The sequence below is a fragment of the Ursus maritimus genome, unplaced genomic scaffold (genome assembly GCF_017311325.1).
Source record: "Ursus maritimus isolate PB19 unplaced genomic scaffold, ASM1731132v1 scaffold_12, whole genome shotgun sequence".
Lineage (NCBI taxonomy): Eukaryota > Metazoa > Chordata > Mammalia > Carnivora > Ursidae > Ursus > Ursus maritimus.
In genome coordinates, this window is record NW_024423564.1 from 18,231,994 (window position 1) to 18,256,144 (window position 24,151).

A 24,151-nucleotide genomic window follows, 5' to 3' on the forward strand; every position below is an offset into this window, starting at 1 on the left:
TGTTTTTCCAGGATTACTCTAACACTATGAATATAATCCCTCACTACGCTTTCTATTTTTGCCTTTCTCCCATTCAATCTCCAAATCACCTTTGAGTAAATAATTTTATAACAATACAAATCTGATTATGGTACCACCTTGTAAAAATACTATAATGACTATTTATCATCTACAAGATAGGTACAGGATTTTATCATTTATCATTTTATCATTCTCTAAGGAAAATCTAATTATATTACTCCTTGCTTGAAGGCCTATGATGACCATTCATCTAAACTCTAATCCCTTTAATTCAGCGTGGTAGGCCTTTTAAAATTTGGCTTCTGTTTATCCTCAGCTTAATCGAATAAGCCACTTGAGGGCAGGGATTTTTCTGTTTTGTTCAAATGGTATATTGAGAACGTCAATGTCTGGTTCAAAGTAATTTAAAAATGGGTAGCTGGATGTCTGGACGCGTGTGCTCTATCGCCTTGCATTTCACAATGTCTAACACAGAGTGAGCACACAATCGTGGCTGACCTTAGGAAATAGGAAGGACTCCTTAGAAGTGTGTTCTTCAGACTTCCAAGGGCGCCAATCCTTTTCTCTCTCAATTTCCCATCCTCTCTAGGAACTGCCCACACACTGAGGGATGGTCTTTGTGTTCAACTTTATTGTTTGCATGATCTAAATTTGTTAACAGATAGTTATTTCAGCAAGACATAGAAATGAGTTGTCGAGTCTTTGCCTCCTATACCCTTGGCTATAAGTATGACTATGTACTTTTACACATTTGAGACAAGGTCAGGTTTATTGCCTCTAAACCTTTGAAACCATGTCATGAGTTAAGTAATCTGTGCAATAAAAATCAGAACTGAGATTCACCTCGGTTTCATACTCTATTAAATGGTTTATAGTAGCACAAAACTTTATCATTATATTTTTTTCGTCAACTCTGTGTTTTACTGGGTACAAAGTGTTAGATGGGGTGATATTGCAAATGAATATCATTATTAAGGAAAGGACAATTATGAAGAAAGAAGCAGGTGTTGCCGTCACACTTAATGCCTAAGGAGTTGTAGGTCTGCTGGCAAGGAAGGGGCCTAGGGCTCAAATACTGTGTGTATCTGACGATAGCTGTCTGCTTCTGCAAATGAGTCAGTCTGTTGAAGCACGCCATGGCTTTAACTAACATATAAGGTAAAAATAGTGGATTCAAAAAGAGGCTGTCATTCTTAATAAATACATCCTAGCACTTTGCAAATTGTGGTGGTTTTTTGTTTTTTTTTTTCATTGTCACTCAGCAATCTGAATACAACGACCAGTACTTTTCTTCTCAAATAATACAATCTTTTGTTAAGGAAGAATGACAAAAACTGCTCAATCAACCTCAAATTCCAGGTCCCTGAGAAGAGGATGGTCAACTTATACCACATTATATTAAGAAATGTTGTAAATGGTACTTTATAATAAATATTGTCAGTAGCTAATTGTGAAAATCAATTCCACAAAAGAAATGCAAAACTTTTCTTGTACAACGTAAGCCTTAATCACTTGTGGTTTATCTGGCGTGTGGGGGTATGACTTACAATCAGAGCAAATAGCTCCATTTAATTTTCCGAGCAGTGGTGGTTCAGCTGGCTACTCGGGCGGAATCTCAGCAGGCACTTAACTGACAACCCATGGAATTAAAAAGCTTTGTGGTTTCACAGATCTGAAATCTAGTAAAATAAAGGAAATTTTAGAGGTACAAAATAGTTTATTGAATACAACTTGTTTATGAAGATGCATGCCTGTAGAGACAAATACGGGCAAATAAAATATATTTTTTGTTTAAGGGAAACAAGCTACCTGGAATAAAAGATTTTTTAAAAGAGCCAATTATATAACGTGTTTACCTAAACAGTGGCTACAGCTTCCATCATTTAAATTTCTTTGCTTTGGCATTAAATTTTTGGCATATTTTCAGACTTTTCATCTTCCAAGAATAAAAAGGGAAAGAAAAAAAGACTGTGATCTGCAAATACAATTGGGTGAGTGAATGTCAACAAATAAAATAGTTTTCTGAAATTTCGAGTTCCATAAGGATTCAAATTTGTGATAGAAAATACTCATGCATTAAGACTGTAATTTCGGATTCAAATCCACCCAAAATAGGAATGTATAATATATAGTATGTTTTTGTGGAATTATATTTGTTTCTAAATGTCTTTTTACCGGACAAGTGGTTGCACATGCATTAGTGTCTTACTTTCTTAGTATTGCCATCGTAACTTCATGAAGCACATATTAAGAAATATTTATTAAATGGAGGGATGGACAAATGAATGGATAAAAGAGAAACCCTTTAGTAAAAGAGTAGGTATTCTGAGAGCAAATATCATGTTTCCAAAATTGTATACAAATACCCAGTGTTCCCCAGCATCCCATCTTTTATAGTGGCCATTGATTGGAAGCGCTTTTCCCTGAAGTGTTAATTCATCATTTTAAATTACAGTGAATCTCATTTTGGAAAGTGTGGTCATAATTGTTATTTTCAGTCCCACTTTAGTTCTTGAGTTTTATTCTATAGTTCTTTTCTATACACTCTTTACCTTTCCTTTGACCCTTCATATGCACTTCACCGGCATTTCTCCAGAGTCACAAGCATATCAAAATAAATTTAGCTTTGGGGCACCTGGGTGGCTCAGTCAGTTAAGTGTATGCCTTGGGCTCAGTCATGATCTCAGGGTCTTGGGACCGACCCCTACATTGGGCTCTCTGCTCAGCAGGAAACCTGCTTGTGCCTTTCTCTCTGCCCACTGCTCCCCTGCTTGTGCTCTTTCTCTCTCTCTGTCAAATAAATAAATAAAATCTTAAAAAATATAAATATATATTTAACTTATTTTACAATATTACTGACAAACTGTCCCATTTAAATGAGGAGTGTGAAAGAATATCTGATATGAAGTTTACATGGGGTTTTCTCATTTTAACATTAAGTTGAAGAATGACATTCTCAGTGTACACAGTATAACTTCAGCTTAATCTGACCATACTCTATCTCCCATTCCTAAGACCCTCCCTTTTGGGCAACTAGAATGACAAATTCTGTTGGCTCTCTTTCCTTATATTTGCTGCATCTCCATGATGACTTTTGACCTTTGGATATACTTCTCCGAATCACTGAACTTATGACATCTCTCCCAAGTAACTCAGATAAATTTCTACCTTGCAATAAAAATGATTACTCTTCTGAGTAACACTGCCAACTTAGGTATGTTTAACCATCAGTTCATATAAATTTGCATTTTATGTTAATTTGTCACGTATGTCATATGTTACATAAAATATGTTACATGTTACATGTATTATATATTGCATCATGCAATTAAATTATACAAAATATTTTATTCTAATAATTTTTAATAAAATGAAATAGTTATGTAGACTTTTATGGTTTGTAAAGTTTTAGCATGTATGAGGTTATTCTATTGTAATTTTTTTGAAGAATTAAGGGCGTATATTATCACCATCTGAAGAACTGAGTCTCAAACTGGTTCTGTAATTTTCCAATTTATCATGTAAGCGGTAGGCTTCAGGTTTTATCTTACAGTTTCTAAAGGTTTATCAACTTATTTGCCACTGCACCACATCACATTATTGTTGATGGTGGAAAAAATGGTGGGAGGTGAGATGATGACACAGACCATTGTTAATTTTTGCTTACCTAATTTGTAACGTTGGAAAGCCTGGATTCAAATGAAATACTGTTAGGTGAAAAAGTGTTAAGATTTTTTTCCTCTAGAAAATATTAGTACTCTTAGATATATCAGGTATGATAGACTAATTGGAAATTGCAGTGAAAATGAAAAATTCTCTAAAAGGCAGGTCTGAGCTGGCAAAAGAAAGAATTAGCAAACTTAAAGAGAGATTATCAGGACATATGCAATGGAGAAATGAAAGAAAAAAAAAGAATCCAGGAAAACGAATGGAACCTCAGAGACTTTAGGACATCATTGAAAGTACAAAATATGCCTAATGGGAGTACCAGAAGGAAAGAAAAACGAGAAAAGAGGCATAAAAATTGTAAGAAACCTTACAAGAAGCACTAAAGGAAGCTATTCAAACAAGTGTCACCAGACAGTAATTCTAATTGATATAAAGATGGCCATAATGGTAATTACACAAAAAGAACATGTAACTACATATTTATTTTCCTTTGTTATCTTTATTGATATTTTAAAAATAATACCATAAGAAATAGCTATAAAATTGAACTGCTGGTCCTATAGCGTATAGAGACATATCATCTTTGACAATGACAGCACAAATTAGGGTGGGTGTAAGCTGTAGTGAAGTAAAGAAGTAACATCAGGTATTAACTCTAGTCCACAGGAAAAAATAAAGAGTAACAAAATAGTAAATAAGAAGGTAAATTAAAAAAAAAACCACTATAAATATATTTTTCTTTTTTCTTCTCTTGGTTTCTTCAAGAGACCTAATATTATATAAAGCAAGGATTATAACACTATATCGTTGGACTAGTAACGTATATAGACGTAATATATTTGACAATAATAGCACAAAGGAAGGAGAGTGAAGGAAACCATTGTGAAGCAAGTTACATTTCACTGCAGTTGTATCAATCTGAAGTATATTGTGATAAATTGAGATGTATGCTATAATCCATAGATCAACTACTAAGAAATAATTCTAAAAACATATAGCTGAAAAGAAGACAGTATATACTTGGCTAATATTAGTTCAGGTGCTCCATTTGACCTAGGGTATGGTTCAATGACTTTGACTAACATGACTAGTTATCCACCAAAACTCCTTTTTTAGTTTTACCGTATATAAAATTAGAGCCGAAGAATAGCTAAGTAGCTGAGGACACTATTTTTTGGCTTCTCTTTTCTGTTAGATGTGGCCATATGACTAATTTTTGTCAGTGGACCATATACAGAAAGCCCTAGTGTCTTAAGAAATAGATGTAATTCCTCCATGCTCTCTTATCCCATTATACCCATTTCCAATAAGCTTTAGGGGTTGGTAGAATCACACCACATGGGAAATATCATGAATCTCCAAATCCCTACCTAGAGGAGAACTTTCCACCATCCTGGAACACCTACCCTTAACCCATATGTAAGCGACAAATGCAGTTCTGCTATATTGGAACTATTCAAATTTTTATATTTTTTTATAGCAGTCGAGCAGGCCTAATTGACACTGTTCCTGAATAGTCTCAACAGATCCTAGTCGATGGCAAAGAATTTAATTTTATAAGGAAAAAGGAATGCTGGCTGTGGGGGTGTCCACATTCTAGATATTTAAATATTGTGCTAAGTAATTTATATGTATGTTACACATAATTACAAGTATTTTATTGAAATTATTTGCATTCATCATCATATGCCAATTCCGTAAGGTGGTTATTATCATCTCATCTGTTGAGAAGAGAAAGAAGCTAAAAACAGCTAAGTATATTGAATATTGTGTTTTAACCGAAATCTTTTTAGCTCTAAAAGCAGTTTTAACCACTCTTTCACCCACTATAAACTAAATTGCTTTGGCTAATTTGTAAGATTCTGGTTTTAGTGTTAACTGACTCTAAAAGTAATTGTTTTTGATATTTTATTTCACTCATTCTATACAATGCCTTTCAAAAGACAACTTTAATTATATTAAAATGACCTAAAACTTCACTCTCATAGCAATTCAGTTTTTTCTAATACATTTAATTCTTTCTTTAAAACCTATCCATTTTATTAAAAACCAGCTATTAGGACTAAAAAAAGAAAAATTGGGGGATAATATTTCCTTTGAATTTGCCTGGCAGAATTTCATTCAGTTTGAGCTATCAGAAACTATACTTTGTGCTAAGTTATATCTGAATCTAGGCTCCCCGAAGCTTTTTACTGTAGTTTGATTAACACTCTGTGATCCCAGAAATGCAATGCTGTGACCCGGACCAGCCCGAATCATGAGAATTGTAATGACTGCCTACCTAAGTTAGTTCCTCTATGTCTGTCTTTTAAATATACTTAGGCCGTGTCACCGTGGAAGAAAGAGAAATTTACAGGTCACCTGTGACCCCTCACTTCCTCTTATGTCCCACATATACCTCCCCCTTCCCCCCCAAGAAACCCTGCTGGTTCTACTTTCAAAGTGCATCCGCACCTGACCACCTTCCCATCCTGCACTGTGGGCACTCCACAGGCGCCCCTTTCACCCCTCCCTCTGCTGAGGCAGTGGCTTTCTCACTGCTCTCCCGCTCCATCCCTGCCCTTCTGCTGTGTATTCTCAACATCGCAGTCAGAGCTGTCCTTTCAAAATAGGAACCGAAACAATCCACATCTTCCCCACCAATCCCACCCATGGTTCTGGCTAATTCACTCACAGTATAATTAAAAGTTCTGAAATAGCTTTATTGGCCCTACATAATTAGCCCCACCTTTTCATCTCCTATTATTCTCCTCCTTGCTTTTGGCAAACCATGCTTAAAGTGACCCCTTCCTGCCTTGGATCCTTCCCCTTGTCACTGACTCTGTTTCAGATGTCCTCCCCCAGTTTTTTGCAATGCTTGCTCTCTCCGCTTCAAGTCTTGACTCAAATGTCATAGGCTCACTAAAGCCTACTGTACTAATTTGCATAAAATTCAACCTACATTCAAGGGACTCCCTCCACTGCTGAAACACCTAATTCTGCTCTGTGTTTTCTTTTCTTCTGTAGCATTTCCTACTGTTATATTATTCACTTAAAATAAGTTATAATGAATAAAATGATTTTATATTTATACCTATGTATTTAATTTTACATATTACCATAATATATGTAATTTGTATATGTAATATATATTTACATATATAAATACTATAAAATATAAGCTCCATAAGGACAGAAGTGTTTGTTTCATTTATTTATTTTTGTTCGTTTGTTGCTTGTTTTTCAAGGAACGTTTAATAAGAAGGTAGATAAAATACACTTATCTAACATGATACTTTTATATCGTTGAAGATAAAGCAAATCATCCCGTTCGTTGGGTAAAAACAGGCTACTTAATGTGTGTACACTGCAGTACAATTTTAAAAATACTGTAATTATAATTGCGGAACTTCAGAATGTGACTGTCAGTGTTCTCTCTTTTTTTTTTTTTTTTCGTATGGAAAAAGAAAATTCCTTTGAAAATTACTAGAAGCTTGGACAAAAATTCCGCAGCTATATTCTTAGGATCACTCTGTAGAGTCTTCATGATTCAGATGACACAAGGGAAGCTTCAATTTAACTTTTAGAGAAGACATTCCAGCTCGTGTGGTCTCATCAACTAGGACCATATGGGTGGCAATCATAACAAGGAGTGAAGGAACTATTCCTTGACACAATAATTATCCCACATGCTGACTTCTGCGGCTATGGCTGGTTCACTGCATTCAAGTCCACACCCACAAACTGACCTGATTCTGAAAGTTCTGCTTGAATTTTAGCATTTCCTGAAGGTCAAAACCAGAGCTCTGAGCAAGAACTGAGGCTCAAGCATCAGCAAGTGCTTGAACTCCGAGTTGGGCCCCGCCCTTTACACAGGGCTTATAGTTAATCAAGGCTTCCCCACTACCTCCCCCGCTGCCCCAGCTCCTGGAACTACACAGCCATCATCAGTAACATTTTTAACAGTTTGCAAGCCATTTCTTATTGCATCTTTTAAAAAAAAGATTTATTTATTTATTTTAGAGAGAGAGTGAGTGAGTGAGTGAGCAGGGGGAGGGGCAGGCAGAGGGAGAGAGAGAATCCCGAAGCAGACTTCCCACTGAGCATAGAGCTAGACCCTGGGCTTGATCTCAGGACCCTGAGATCATGACCTGAGCCGAAATCAAGAGCCAGACTCTTAACCAACTGAGCCAGCCAGGCGCCCCTCTTATTGCAGCTTTGATGTGAGCGAGTGTATGCTTATTTGGTGCTTTGACCGATAATGTGACAGAGTGAGGATTGTTACGTTTCTCAATAAATATGAATTTCTCTTCTCCCAACGTATGCTCATAAACAAGTCCTGCATGTCCCAAAATATCAAGATTTGGGTCATCAGAAGTATTTAAAGCTACCCCACCACAAGCAAGAGTCAGCCTTTCCATATTTTTTTCCTTTAGCTCTACTCAGGGCTGCTATGCTTTCTTTGGTGAGAGCATTTACGGAAAAGGGGTCAATTCCCTTTTCATTAATAACAACAAATCCTTTATCTGAATCACCACAGACTTTCATTTTCAGTTCTATTATTTTTTTTTAACTTTATCTTCAAAGAATTTACTTTCAGCTTTTAGGAGTTTCTCTCTTCTGTACACTCTTGTAAAAAAAGCCAGAATTCACTTCCGGCTTTTTCATATTCTAATGACACATTGCATGTGAGGACCTACGCATCTTCTTCTACTCTCTCTCTCTCTCTTTTTTTTTTCCTGTATCAGGATGTTGTGCCCCATGGTCCAAAACAAGACCTCTGATGAAGTTTATATCAGTTTTCATCTCCATGATTTCAACCACAAAGAGGTCAGGAGATTCATCTTGTGTTTTAATGGCAAAAATAGAATCCACTGCAGCCTCTGTGAAGACATTGGCAAAAACAAAGAAACAAACAAAAACAAACAAACAAACACATCAGCAAGTTCAGCACGCACTTTAGTATGAAGAAATGTTCTGGCCACATCTATAAGTACTTCCCTGTCCATTGCTTTGCTTACTTTGACTTGTTCCAAAAACTGAAGGGCTTTTTGTTTGCAGCCTCAAATCCTTCTGTTATTATTCTGGGATGAAGACCTTCAGGAATGTAAAGAGCCTGTTTCAGCAGCTCTCCAATGATTAGGATGTTGGAAGTGGTACCATCACCAGTTATGCCACATTGGGCTGTTGTTATTTGGGTTTATAAGGTAGCTGTTGGGTGTTGAATTTGCATTTCAGGAAGCAGCACATTGCCATCTTTAGTTAGCTGGATGTCTCCAGCACCACAGACAAACATCTTCATGATGTCCTTAGGCCCCAAGTTGGTCCTCAGCAGGTCCTACGGCTTCTGGGCTGCACTGGTGTTGACTGCCCGTGCTGCCTGGACTTGAGCCACCTTGGCCTTGGGGTTCAAGATCTTAACATCCTCCATTGCTAACCAGCACAGGAAAAGCTATTGCTTTTTTTTTTTTTTTTAAATGAAAAGAGTGCCTAGTACAGAATTGACTCTCAATACCTATTTGATAAAGAATGGATCTGGTCATTTAATTAAATAATAAGTGTGTGCTCTCAAGTGGTATTGGAAGGCTTAATGCCATTTTTTTTGGTAATTGCTTTTGATTTACTTGAAGAAGGTTTTATAATAGCATTTTAATACAACAGCTTCTCATTCTACAGGGAGATGTTGCCCACATATTCACCACTCTGAGTGAATAATAATTTAATCTGAACATTCGTGGTCCTGAAAATGTTTAGTGTTTCTTTCTTTTTTTTTTTTTAAGATTTTATGTATTTACTTGACAGAGAGAGAGACAGCCAGTGAGAGAGGGAACACAAGCAGGGGGAGTGGGAGAGGAAGAAGCAGACCCCCAGTGGAGCAGGGAGCCCGATGCAGAGCTCGATCCCAAGACTCTGGGATCATGCCCTGAGCCGAAGGCAGATGCTTAACGACTGAGCCACCCAGGCACCCCATGTTTAGTGTTTCATAGGGAAAAAAAGGAAATCAACTTTACTCAAAAGCTTTAAATTTACTATAATTGAATATTAAGCACTTACACATACATTGTTATACATTCTTATAAAAACTATATAATATAGTTTTTAAAATTAAGTTTTGAATACAATTGACCCAAGGACACATAGCTGAAATCTTTCTGAAACTTCTAAGATTCTGAACTCTTTGCTCTTCCCACAACTCCTTCAAGTAAGATAAAAGGAAAGTAAAATTCCCATCTAAAGTAAGTTTGTCAGACTTCCATGGCATAAAAAAGTATAAAGTAAAATTTTGGAATATGATAGTAACAATATTATAGTATTAAGTATTTTAAGTATATAAAAAAGATGAATATTCACAGAATAAGAAACCTCAAATACTACTTTAGAAAACAAGTTAGTTAAAATGTTCGAGTCATATTCTCATTTCTTTTTGCAATATCTAGCCTCAACAGGATATCCTCCACAACAGAGTGAGCTTTGAAGTTCACAAAATTTGATTCAACATTGGCATATCGACCTGACTTCAAAGGGATTTACACTGCTGAAGAATTTCACTGAGTTCAAGAAAGAAAGGAGAATCTCAACTTCCTGTGAAATCTAACTTCAGAGTACCTGGTACCTTCAACAAAATTAGATATATCTGGGTATCAGAAACAAAGATTTGAAAGTACAGTTTAATTCATACAGAATATCTCTTTTTAATTTACTGTTTGGTGACTATTTATTGTGATGTGACCATAGGAAAACTGAAAGTTGCAAATTTAGTATTTCAGAGATAAAGCTTTGGTGAAGCACATATTTAATTCCAAGTAAGAAACAACATTGACATAAACTTATTTTCCCTATCCATTCATATGTGTAGCACTGGTCTACCAACCTCATTTTTACCTTTCCCGCAAAGGCTTATCTTGCTCTTTTCTCTTTTTTGTGGTCATGGGTTCCCCAGACCCCCAACTGCGACCACCCTTCCTTCCCCCCACCCTACTTCATTGTAACATTGTTAAAATTTGCAACTATGGAGGTGTTACTTATCCTAAGAGGCCCACTCAGATTTTCCCCATTTTACAGTGTTTCTTGTTATTTCCAAAACTATATATTTTAGCATCTAAATATTCAACTGTATGAAAGACTCTAATTCATTTGTATTTCGCAATTGATCCTTGTCTCTGAATCTAGTAAAGAAAAGAATTATTTCATTGTTTCCAGTCAAACTGTTAGATTGGATCTTTACGACCCCCGACCCCCCACATCATAGGTAACATATATACAAGGTTAGCAGAAAGTGATGATTAAAGTTACAGTTACTAAGTAAGGCCATTTTCTTGAACAATAAATACTTTGCCATTAATAACAGCACCTATTCTTTATTTTATACAGAATAATTCCATATGCATTATCGCCTTTAACTCTCATAACAATCCTATTGATTTTCAGATTTTACATAAATGAGGTATTTTAAAAGTACTACTTTTGGAGAGATTGATATCTCTCCAGTAATAGAAATTTTAAAATTACATTTCATTCAGCTCTTTTTATAGGGGAGGCATTCTGCTAACCTATAAGGAAAATGCTATAATTATCTCTATTTTGTTAATAAGGGCATTAAGATTTAAAGAGATTAAATCAGTCGCCCATGCTTACAGAGTCAGAGTCAATATTCAGCTCCAGGTCTTCTCCCTCCTGAGCAAAAGCTCTTAACCATTATGCTTATTAGAATTTAGAACTGAAGGTACCTTAGAATTCATTTAGTCCAAACTTCTCATCTTAGAGATGAAAAAATTGAGGAAAAAATAGTTTTCTGCCCAAGTCTGTAAAGCTCGTAGAGAAAAATCATCCTTCAAGCCTCTGTACTTCACCTTCACCACCTTAGCCTGCAATGGTTCCTCCCTACTATCAACCTTAGGAGAAGTCATGGTCTACACCTCTTTTCAAGGGTCAGAACCTGCTGGATGCTAGTGTCTGGCACCTCACTAATTCACCTTCACCGGAAGTGAAACTCCAGATCTTCTTTTGACGCTAGACAATGGGGTTAACATGGGTCTTAGAAATAGTTATTAGTGGGTTTACTTTTGATCCTTATTTGGGGAGGAACAAACCTACTAGGTATACTTCTTCATCTCTTTTAATGAAGGATGGATATATTACTGAGTGTTCTCCAAAGAAACAGAACTTATAAGCTGTATATATAAGCTTATTATAGGAATTGGCTTATTCAATCATGAGGACCAAGAGGTCCCACAGTCCCCAGCCTACAAATTGGAGAACCAGGAGAGTCAGTAGCTGTAATTCAGTCTGAGTCTGTCTGAAGGCCTGAGAACCAGGGGAGCCCACGGCGTAAGTTCCAATCTGTGTCCAAAGGCCTGAAAACTAGAAGCACGAATGTCCCAGGGAAGAAGGATATGGATATCTTAGCTCAAAAGAGAGGCAATTTGCCCTTTCCTTACCTGTTTGTTCAATTCAGACCCTCAAAAAGTAGGGCGACACACATCCATATTGGGGAGGACCATCTACTTTACTCAGTTCACCAATTCAAAGCTAATCTCTCCCAGAAAATTTCTCAAAGGTACACACAGAAATAATGTTTTACTAGCTATCTGGGTATCCCTTAGCTAGGTCAAGTTGACACATAAAACCAGCCATCACAATGGGAAACTAAGGGAAGGTCTTCTATTCATTCTGGTCCTGGGTTCAGGCTTTGGTTAGGGAAAGAACACATTTTCTACAAGTGTATTCACAGTCCTGTTTTTCTTCCATAGTAGTTTCCAAGACTACTTAATTTCATGCTGCTCATAAAAACAACAACAACAACAACAAAACACAAAAACAAAAAAATGACAACAATAAAAAACTTATATAGCATTAACAACCTTAAACCTATTCAATAAAATGTAGAAATGGGAAGATTTAAAACATTTACTACATTTTCATTTGTGGTCGTTTTTTAAAAACAGTTTAAATGGTTTTATTGTGCCCTTTTGATGCTAAGGATACATAAGATGAAAAAAATATAGTTCCTGCACAGAATGGTTTAAACTACAGTAGAAGATGGGGCGCCTGGGTGACTCACTTGGTTCAGCATCTGACTCTTGACCTTGGCTCAGGTCATGATCTCGGGGTTCTGAGATTGAACCACTTGTGGGGCTCCACAATGATCATGGAGCCTGCTTAATATTCTCTTTCTCCCTCTCCTTCTGGCCCTCCCCGCCATGCACTCTAAATAAATAAATAAATAAATAAATAAATAAATAATAAATTGCAGTGGGAGACATGAATATATAAATAGAATGTTTCAGCATATTGTAGTAACTTAGTACTAAAAAATGGTATTTAGTTTTAGAATAAAGGACAGGATAAAGGACAAAATTAATATGTAATATTTTATTTTTAAGTAAAATATTGACCTCTAAAGAAAGTTATTAAAAGGATATTAATCAATTTATTGAAAAATAAAAGTAATATGGATATGTTTAAAAAAATAGAACATGGATTAATTAAGCAGCTCATATTAGAAAGTTTAGACTCCAAAATGCTGCTTCTTTAGATTTTTTTCATAAGGCAAGCTGTAGCAGAGATTCTTGGCTCTTTAGCAAACATCTTTCTTTTCCTACTGGGGATTTAGAAAGACTAAATATTCCTACCTTACTTCCAACTGGACTTCACAGTGACTGATTTCTCACCAATAGAACGTCAGTGGAAAGAATAAGCACCATTTCAAGGCATGACCATAAAACTTCCATGCGTAAACCCTATGTATTATCTCTCCTTCCAATTTGATTTAGATGAGCATAATGATCGGTGGAATAGGGAACCCACAGATGGAAGGACTTTGGTCCCTGGGTCCCTAAGTCACTGAATAGAAAAGAATCTCCCAATAATCAGGGTCATCTTTTTATGGCTTTTAAGTGAACAAGAAATAAGGTTCAATGATGGTTGGGTCATTATAATCTGGGGTTTATTCTATACATCAGATAACATTATCCTAATATGCCAGCACTTATTTTTTTAACTGAAATATAAACACAGCCCTTGCTATTTTGCCATATAAGGCTTAATTGAGCATGGTTTATAGAACCACAGAATTTTAAGGCACAGATTGTGGGGAATATTAGCCATAGGACATTAGACAAAATTTAGTCCAACAGCCTCATTTTAGAGATGAGAAAATTGATCTAAATTACCTAGAGCAATCACAACCCTTTCTCTTTGTTCCCTCAGTTCCAGGGTTAATAACTTTCTACAATTGCTACCTTTCTTTTCTCTTTTCACCTTTTCAGTTATCTCATTAACAACTTTGTATCTGGTTAACAATCATTCGTATTGAATTTCCATTTTTCAAATAATTGGTACGGTTTCTGTCTCCTTTCTGGAGCCTGGTATGGATACAGATGGTCTTCCTCTCTTGGTGAAACAAAGATATGAAGCAAATTACACGTTATCCTGATTGTCTCTCCCGAAATTGTCTAGGAAGAAAGGTACAAATTTCAGTGGTCTCAAATGCTTCCTTCCACACTGGATCATGGGTGGGAATACATGGTACAGAGGCTGTTCCAGGATGGCTCTGACTCTTAATTAGCTTTGTTTAATGTCAAGACTTACATGGGTGCTTTAGTGTAGTTGAGAATGACTAATGCATGCTATTGTCATTATATGGTTAATTTAAACAAATTGTTTTTTTAAAACAATAGGTTAAAAAATGGAATTCTTGTGTTTTTCTATCTTTAACTCCCTTCTCTTAGAAATTGCTTAAAACTTTCAGCAAGGTGAACATAAAGAATTTCTCAATTCACTAAATCTTAATTTCTCATTTACATTGTCTAGATATTCTGGATTTCTTTTCTCAGCCCAATACTTTTCTCTACTGGCGAAGTAAGGTAAGCATTTCTATGCATTATGATCCTTATATTTAATGAAAAATTCTTAGCTCCATCTAAATGCTTGCTGAAAATAGAATCACGCTATTTATTTTCAGAAAGATTCATTCACTCTACATCCACTATAAGATATACTGCCCATGTCTTTTTATCCAGACATGACTTTTCTTCCTATATGATTGACCCTGCAGATTCATTATATGTCTATGTTCCTCCTACAGCTTCTTCTGATTTTCCTCCCACAGTGGGGACAACAGGAATCTTACCTTGCTTACTTTAAGATTAGAGGACTATCAGACTAGAAAGAGATTCAAACTCTTCCCCACACTATGAAAAACAGAGTCAATATTCCATTTCTTAAGTAAAATAATTAAGCATTTGCCTTTGATTATAGCCGCTCAGGTGTCTTACTGTTTAACTGTTGCATTTCCAGACGTTTTCTTCCCTTCCCAGTAGCCTTATCCATTTTGTGCTTGCCACACACCTGGGATACATTCTGAAGGGTATGACATAGGCAATGGACAATACAGCCGCCTCTCACAATTGTTCCTCCCATGTAGCCCTAATTGTCACAGAACTCTAAGACTATCTTCCTGTTCCACTTCCTTCCTTTTTTTTTTCTTTTTTCCGGCAAATTTCTGAGGATTTTTAAAGATTGCCTTGCCTTTCATATCAGATGAAGATAATTGTCCTGAAACTCAGGTCTATTTTACAAGCTCACAAGAGAGAGTCATTCCTTAACAGCCCAGCAGATGTCTCAGGGGCCTAGGCCTACCAAGCAAAATTTGTAAACAATCCCACCCAGTATAAAGTGTCTGCTAGCCCCATTGTCAGTTAGTAGCCCTAAACAGACCCGGAATTTGGGTCTCTTTATTATTTTTTTTGTTTATTTTATTGTTATTATTGTTGTTGTTGTTATTATTATTATTTTAGGGAGAGGGAGTATGTGCTTGCATGTGTGTGAGCAGGGCGAGGGGAGGAGCTGAGCGACAGAGAATCTTAACCAGCCTTCACACCTAGCCTGGAGCCTAAACAGGGCCAATCCCACGACCCTGACATCAAGACCTGAGCTGAAATCAAGAGTCAGACACTTAACGGACTGAGCCACCCAGGCGCCCCTGGGTCCCTTTAAAAGCAAAATTTTCTCAGTCTGACAACAGAAGAGAAAGAGTGAGTCAAAGAATGAGAAGGACTCAATGAGCCATTGCTACTTGAAAGAAGGGAGGGCCCATGCGAGATGAAATAGAGGTGCCTTTGGGAAAGAGAGTGGAACCTCTCTGGCAGCTATCAAAGAAATGGGATCTCGGTTCTACAACCACAAGAAAATGAATTCTGCCAACCTGAGTGAGCTGAGAAGTAGGTTCCTCACCTGGGCCTCCAGATAAAAGCCCAGCCCAGTGGACACTTGGAATTTTTTCTTATAATACTTGTTAACAGAGAACCCAAGTCAGCCTACTTGAACTTCTGACCAACAGAACTGTGTGATAATAAATGAGTGTTGTTTCAAAATGCTAAGTTTTAGTAACTTGTTATATAGATTTCAAAAAATAACACACGATTCTTGCATGAATTTCACTCTCTATTGTAATGAAAAATTTTAAAAATGAGATTTATCTTTGTGTTTATATTGGGCTCATACTGATTTTGGGGAAGAATTGTTAAATTGTTTTGAAAGCTAGTATTTTAATGTAACAGTGCCATCTTTCTTTATAAATGCACTATTTTTAATTTAAAAATTAGTTTTATAAAATTGACATTTCTTTCTATTTTATATTTTGGTGATTTTCTTCTACAGTACAATAAGCCATAATGACAATAACAATAAATTCAGAAAATCTGCTATATCTTAAAGTTTCTGATTATATAGCACATATCCATATCATGAATATATAACACATATCTATAGCATGAAATACGGCCCAGCGATAAAAAGTAATACATTATTGATACATAAAATTGTTTGGATGAATCTCAAGGGAATTATTCTGAGTAAAAACAAAACAAAACAACAATTTGCATAGTGTGTGATTCAATTTATATAATATACTTGAAATGACAGAATTATAGAAATGAAAAATTGATCAATGGTTGGTAGGGCTTAGGAAGACAGGGGTGAGCAGGAAGTATGTGTGCGTAAAGATAAAATAGCAATATGAAGGATACTTTTGATGATGGAACTGTTCTGTATATGACCACATTGGTGGAGATATAAAACTACACATGTAATAAAATTGTGTAAAACCAAATACACACACACACACACACACACACACTAACATTCTCAAGCTGGGTAAAATATAAGATATTGAGGAATAATGAGTCAGTCTTGAAAATATATGCTTGATAAAATATAGTCAATCAAGAAGAAATGAATTAAAGAACTTAGTGATGCTATATGAAAGACCTAACTTAGAAATTTTGAGTAATAGATTTATTTAATGTACTGGGTCTAACCAAAATTTAAAAATACATTAAAACATTGAAAGGAAAATTACCTACTGCAAAAATATTTCTTTGGGTATAAGATGCAAGTCATGACATCCGGGGCCAGTAAAAATCATGGATTGATGAATGCAAGCATAAATCCACTAATGTTCCTATGATTTAGGGAAGGTGGTCAGTAGAGACACCTTCATGGTGAAGGAGGTAGAGAAAGCGGGAAACTAAAGATAACTCTTAGCTGTTAAGCTCAGATAAATGTCTTAATGGTGAAACCATTCACCAAGATGAGGATTATAGGAAAAGTAACAGATTGGGCCACATTGATTTGGAGATCCCCTAGGAGAAGGTACCTAGTTGACAACAAATATAGAGACCATAGCTCAGAGAAGTTTAAGCTAGCGTTCAAGTTTGAATAACAATCACTGGAACCCAGGGTATGGAAAAAATTCTCAGGGTGGGTACAGAATGAGATTGAAAAGGGCGGGGGACAAAACCAGAATCTTAGAAAACAGGAAGATTTAAAGAGTATGAAGAGGAAGGGGAGAATGCTGAGAAGAAATAACCAAAGAAATTGAAGGGGACATAGTATAACTTGTCTAATGGAAACCAGAGATGAGAGATTTTCAGGAAGGGAGTAATCAAATTTGTCAAAGACAAGAGGGGTCCAAAACAAGAATCAAAATTGAAAAGAAGCACTTAAATTAATTAATTGAGAAATTATTGTTGACTTTAATTAAAACAGTTTCAGTGTAATGATTGGCTTGGAGATGGGAATAGGGATATTAGGTAGACAGATGATTATTCTCAGTCGAGGTTGGAGTGGGAGGTAAAAAAGTGGTGATAGTAACTGGTAACTGTATTTGGGGATGTTTCCTGTTAAAAGCAGAAAAATAGTGCCCTGTAGGATCTAAGGAGGTGAACTTTTTAGCTAATAAAAAGAGAAATTACAAATATGAGAGAGAAAGAAGAAAACTTGCAGTGGAGAATGGCTCTGTTCCTAAATACATAAAAGTGAATATGATCCAATTTGTGTTTTTACATATGCTTATATTTCTGGAAATGGAATTAAAAAGATATACCACTGACTTTAATTTATTTTTTCAATGTCCTGTGATTTATATATCAGACTTTAGAATTAAAATGTAGTTCAAATAAGGTAATTCAAAATAATTGTACAATTGATGGGATTAATGGGCTGTGACTACGGTGGAGCACAATTTATTTAGCTCAACACTTTTAAACCTTGTCATCGATGTGACAGCATATACTTGTTCTTTCCAACTAATATTCGATTAAGGCACTTTACAATCCCAATCACCACCACTGTGTGACATTCCATGGCCAGGAGAGTGTGATACTGTATTAATTCACACATAGATGCACTGATGGCACTTAGCCTTCAATGTGAATGGATATTGCACATTTCATGCTCTGTCATGTCTCATTGCATTAATAGCCATGTGTGTGATGAGGTCCATAATCTATGGCTATTTCACAACATTCTCAAATGTACTTGTCACAAATGGAGTAGCCAAGTACTTCATTAAGCAATCCTCTCTGCAGAAAGCATGTGTTTCCAGAAGCAGGTTGGCATTTGAAGTAATATAAGTTGCTTTTATCTGTGTAAGGTTGAAAAGGCACATGTAATTTTAGTAACTCTTAACTTACATCACATCTTTCCTTCAGAAGTCAAATGGCTTTCCAATAAGACCTCTCATTTACCACTGTCGCTTTGCTTCTATTGAGTGGATGTGTTCAGCTCTCTCGCTAGCTATTTGTAAACTTAGGGCTAGCATGTAACTTCTGCAAGCTTCTGTTTCACATCTGTAAAACACAGCTACCTAGTAGGCTTATGATGAAACTTATGTTATATAAGATAATGTATATAAAGCCCCTAAAACCTGAAAAAATAAAACACTCCAAAATCTATATTTTATTCCATATTATAAATGAAAAGTAAAAGAGTGTTTGCAAGATACAAAGCTGTAAAATTAGTCCTGTGGGTATTCTGGACTCACCATAACTCTATGAACATGTATTTTATTCTCTTTGTTCTGGGACTTTAGAAAGACTCATGGAACATGGGGAAAATTTTTATAGATTCCTGTTTTATTGTTGATTGGCTTTACTAAGGAGTTCTTTCTAAATCTATGGTTACAACAGTTCCTAGAACACAAGACATAGAGGCAACATGTAGCAACAGTCCCGACAATGGGTACTTTCTGTCCATCTTTTATCAGTGGCTCTGAAACTCCTTTTCTAAGGATACGGAACTATATGATTGCCAGAATTTCATGTGAGAAACCACGTTATTGAGAAAATTCAAAGTATTCTTGTTATGCTTGCTCTGAGGCAAAACCTTTAAAGCTTTAAAATGCCTAGGATTGGAGATGGAGGAAACCAACTTCTGGATCCTGAGGGCAGATTTATTTTTTTGCAAGAGGGCAGAGACTCTATTGGGTTCCAACTTAAGGAATAAGAGCATTGGCACTGGACCTTCCCCTTCCGAAACTGGCCGAGTATTAGAGAATAAGACCCAGAAAACAGTGTCAACCTCAGGATGGAAGGAGCAGGAAAAATTGGAGCTATAGAAAATCTTAGCAGAGATTAGAGGGCTCACCAGGAGCTTCCACAAGAGCAGGCTTGCTGTCACTGTCCCCGAAAGGTAAGGCTTTGATGAGTTCAGAGGTCAAAGCATTATAAGGCCTTCCCCAGGTGCTTTATCAGGTAACTGGCAGCATCTTTATTTATCCATGAATTCCCTGGGATTGAGGCCCCCTACCCTTTTTCCATTTTAGAATTTTGTCTTAATGCTCAGTAATTACATCTGAGTCTGAGAAGTCAAAACAATAACAAAAAGAACAGCTTTTCCAACGGACTCAAGCAGCCAGATCAACGAAGAACAAAATATACATCGAATGAAATAGAACTGCTGAAGACCTGGCTAGGAAAATAAGAGAGTTTAAGGATATTCAAGTGCAGTGCTCTCCCTCTCTCTCTTTTTTTCTCTATCTCTCTCTCTCTCCCTCTCTTTCACACACACATGCACACACATGTACACACGCACGCACACAAGGGATTTGACGATTAGTGAACCAATTATTTTCCACTTGAAATTTCAGTAAATAAATTTAAGAAGCAGATAGTCACTCGTGAGACATGGGTTAGCAGCCCAGGAGAGCCGGTGCAAGAAGTATCTCAAAGCATAATGCAAAAAATAAAGAAATTGTAAGACAAGAATAAAGAGACTTGAAGATAGAGATTCAGGAGACCTAACGCCCAGGAGCTTCAGAAGAAGAACAAAGAGAAAAGAAAAGAAAGAAAAGAAAAGAGGAAAGAAAAGAAAAAAGGAAAGAAAAGAAAAACAAACTAATAAAGGTGAGGCAATAATTAAACAAATGATGGAAGGAAACTATCAACTAAAGAAACATTAGTTTATAGATGAGTTCCAGAACAGATATATAACAATGCAAACTCTGATACAAGTGTTAGATTGAAAGTATCACAAGTTTCTAGACAGAAAAATCAACTTATCTGGAAAGGATATTTGAGGACATGAAAAAATTCTGAGCCTATATATCATTGTCATATTCCAAACTTGAGAAAAATATTTGAAAAAAATTCTAACATCACATGAAAAATAATAAAGACTTCAAGATGAGGAAATACGAGGAACGGAAAAAGAAATGAGAAAAGAACCTTGTGATACATAGTTATGGATAAGGATAGACTGTATAGAAATGAGGAATATAAAAGCTAAAAAAGGAACTTTTGAGATGGAAGGGAGCTCTTGTAAGGGAAAGTCCAAGTATTGTAGGCTATCTTCATCACAGTAAAATATTGAAAGTAAGTGAAGACAGGAAGAGAAATAAAATAATTACAACAGTACCTTCGGAATGGAGAAAGGGGATGGTAAAAACAAAAGAGGGGATTGGAGTACTAGAGATAAGAATATGGAAAGATTTATCTTATTTGTGTTCAGGGAAATAGAGGAAGAATTTGAGCATCTTTCATGGAGAAATGTTTGGGATACAGTGTTTGACTCTAAGGTCAGGGAAAGAATATGTAATCATTAATAGATGGAAATTGGCAGTAGAAATTCTGTGTCAGCAAGAAAAAGAAAACAGAATGAAGAACGAACAAAGGAACAAAGACAAATCAAGCGGAAATAAGGAACCAATAAAGTAAAATAAGTAACAAACATGAACTAAAATAAAATCAAGTATATAATTCATTACATATAATATTAACAGACTAAAATCTTTCCATCAAAATAAAGTAACTACCAGACTGAGGTTTAAAAAAAAAACAAAAAATTGTCTCAATGCTGCTTACAAGAAACACACTCTAAGTATGGTGAAAATTAAAAGTTAAAATTAAGAAATGAACAAATAGATAACAGGAATATGCAAACCCAAACAAGCCAGAGCGGTGATATTGATGTAGACAAGGTGGAATTTAAAATTAAAAGCAATAAACAGGATAAAGGAGAACATTGGGTAATAAGTCTTACTTATGAAGGCGATCTGAGTCATAAATCTATATGTGCAAAATAAAAAAGCGGGTAAAAACAAAACATCGTAATTAGAAATGAATGAACTTGATAAAAGTAGTTCTATTGGGAATAATCACTATAACTCTCTCAAAATCGGGTAGATTGAATAGTGACTTGGATGGTTATAAATCAGTCCCAGAACTCAGACATTTCCTATTTTCAAGAGGAGGTAAAACAAAACATAAGGAGATCAAGCACAATAAACTAAAGAAAATTGATGTGATTTGTTTCTGTTTATAGTCTTGCATTATAATATTCCAGAAAGGTTAATTTTACTCTACTTGGAAACCTGCAATAATTAAGTTCAGAAAATATTTGTTCCAGAAACAGTCTTCGGATTGTTTCCTGCTTATCTTTCTTGCTTATATGTAAGCAAGCCGTTAACCAAGAAAAAGCAAACAAACAATAAGAATTGGCCTATCGTAATTCCAGACTTACAATATTCATGGCACTTTAGTATTAAAGGTGCTATATGGCGGGCAGAGCGTAGTCATACTCTTTAATGAAGGAAACTAGGAGAAGAGAACTAGAAAGTTGTTTACTGCTCTTTTGACTTTGTCTTTAGTTTGTAGAGGATATATTTCCCCTGTTGCGGGAAAACTTGCAAAAGCTCCAGTTTTTTGATGTATGGTATCTGAACACCAAAGAGAATGTAATCTTTGTGGCAAGCGATCCAAAAGAAGTCCTCATGGAATTTGAGCAAGCTCTGAAAAAGATAAGGACGGCGGCAGGATGTTTCGCTAGAAATGCAAACTTCTAAGGACAAACAGTAAAGAGTGCAGTCCTAGTTTATTCAGTTTTTATGTCTGGTGTGTACTAATAATTTCTACATTATATTTCTAAGAATCTCAGGGTGATCGGAGTGATTTTTCTCCCAAAATATATAAAAATACAATTAGACCAATGTTGAACTCCAGTTCCTAGAGTCAAATTCTATCTTTTACATGTTCAAATGTATGGTATCTTACACCTAAGGGATGTTTATCAATTCCATAAAAGTTAGAATAAAAGTCAGATATTCACTACAGAAAACAAAACAAAACAAAACTATGTTTAGGACAGAGATATATACTCCTTAAATATCTAGCAATAAAGTTATAATAATAGTAGTAAAATAGCTTAATAATAATAATAAATTAATGTAATGGGATATAATGCTCTGTTGCAATTTCTTCTGGTAATATTTATTAAAGGGAATGAATATTAATAGATAAGATACTGATAATAGATATTTAAATACAATGTGAAATATTTCACATATTGAAAACCATAATTATTTACATGTTGGATGACTAGAAATTAGTCGGCAGAATTTTCAGTTTTACATGGTTTTATGTGATCTGAGTTAAAAGAACAAAAAACATTGACAAGGAAATACTGATTCAGTTTTCTTCTAATAAGCCAATTATCTTAATTCAATTCAAATACAAAAGACCAAATACCAAAGATAATTTAATTATCTGAATAATTCATTACACATCACTCTGAAATTTATATCAATTTTGAAACAATTTATATTTTCACAGTGGATCACTTTGTCTTCAGTTGAATCCCCTCAGAAGCCAGCCTGAGACATGGATTTGAGCACACATAGTTTATTTGGAAGAGGATCTGATCCCAGGAAGCACCAGCGGGGCAGTGGGAAAATACAACATGGATAGGAAGAAAGCCAGTGTTAATTAATGTTAATGAGTAAATCATTAGCCTTGTAACTGGGGCCCAAGCCCCCAGAGGATCTTCAAGAGATTCTAAAGTGCACCCTTCACAGTTTTCACACTAGAAGGGGAAGGAATTCAAGGGTGAAGTCTGCTCCCAGGGGAACTAACTCCTTAGAACTGCTCTGTATAAACACCTCTCCGTAGGAGAAAGTTCTCAGGCAGTGAACGGGTCCCTGGAGCATGCAGTAGGAAGGTTTTGGGCCGGCATACAGGAGATGGGGTATGGGTGGGGTGCTAAACCATGCTTCTACACGTTTTTAGGGCATAATGAAGTCCACAGCAGCTACTTGTTTTCTACCAAAATAAATGTAAAAAAAAAAAAATAAAATAAAACCATAAGATTATGTCAGCTGATTGACAATAAATTTTACCTAAACTATTATAATAAACGTTAGTGTTATATAGTGAAAAGTATATGGATTTTATGTTTTAACACGTTTGGGATATATAATCAGTTTCACACATACATTCTTTTTTTTCATTTTATTTATTTATTTGTCAGAGAGAGAGAGAGAGAGAGAGAAAGCACAAGCAGGGGGAGGGGCAGGCAGAGGGAGAAGCAGGCTCCCCACTGAGCAAGGAGTCTGATGAGGACTCCATCTCAGGACCCTGGAATCATGATCTGAGCCGAAGGCAGACACTTAACCGACTAAGCCACCCAGACATCCCTCACACATATATTCTTACAGCTATGTGACTTTCAGAGAGTTTCTTAAGCTTTCTGAGCCTGTTTACTCAGTGAGGGAGAAGACTGTGTTACATGAATTATATTACAATGAAATGAGATTTAATTATTTAAAATATCCCAAGAACCTAATAGCCAGGTATATCTGGTATTCAAAGATGTAAGTTCCTTCCTATAGTAAGATCTGAAATTCTGGCTGAAATGAAATCATTTTTTT

The 24,151-nt window shown here is 35.8% G+C and overlaps 1 pseudogene; it reads right to left on the minus strand.

Annotated features, from left to right (window-relative positions):
• Positions 1 to 7,196: 7,196 nt before the first annotated feature.
• LOC103669386 lies at positions 7,197 to 9,100 on the minus strand (annotated as a pseudogene).
• Between the last annotated feature and the right edge of the window lie 15,051 nt (positions 9,101 to 24,151).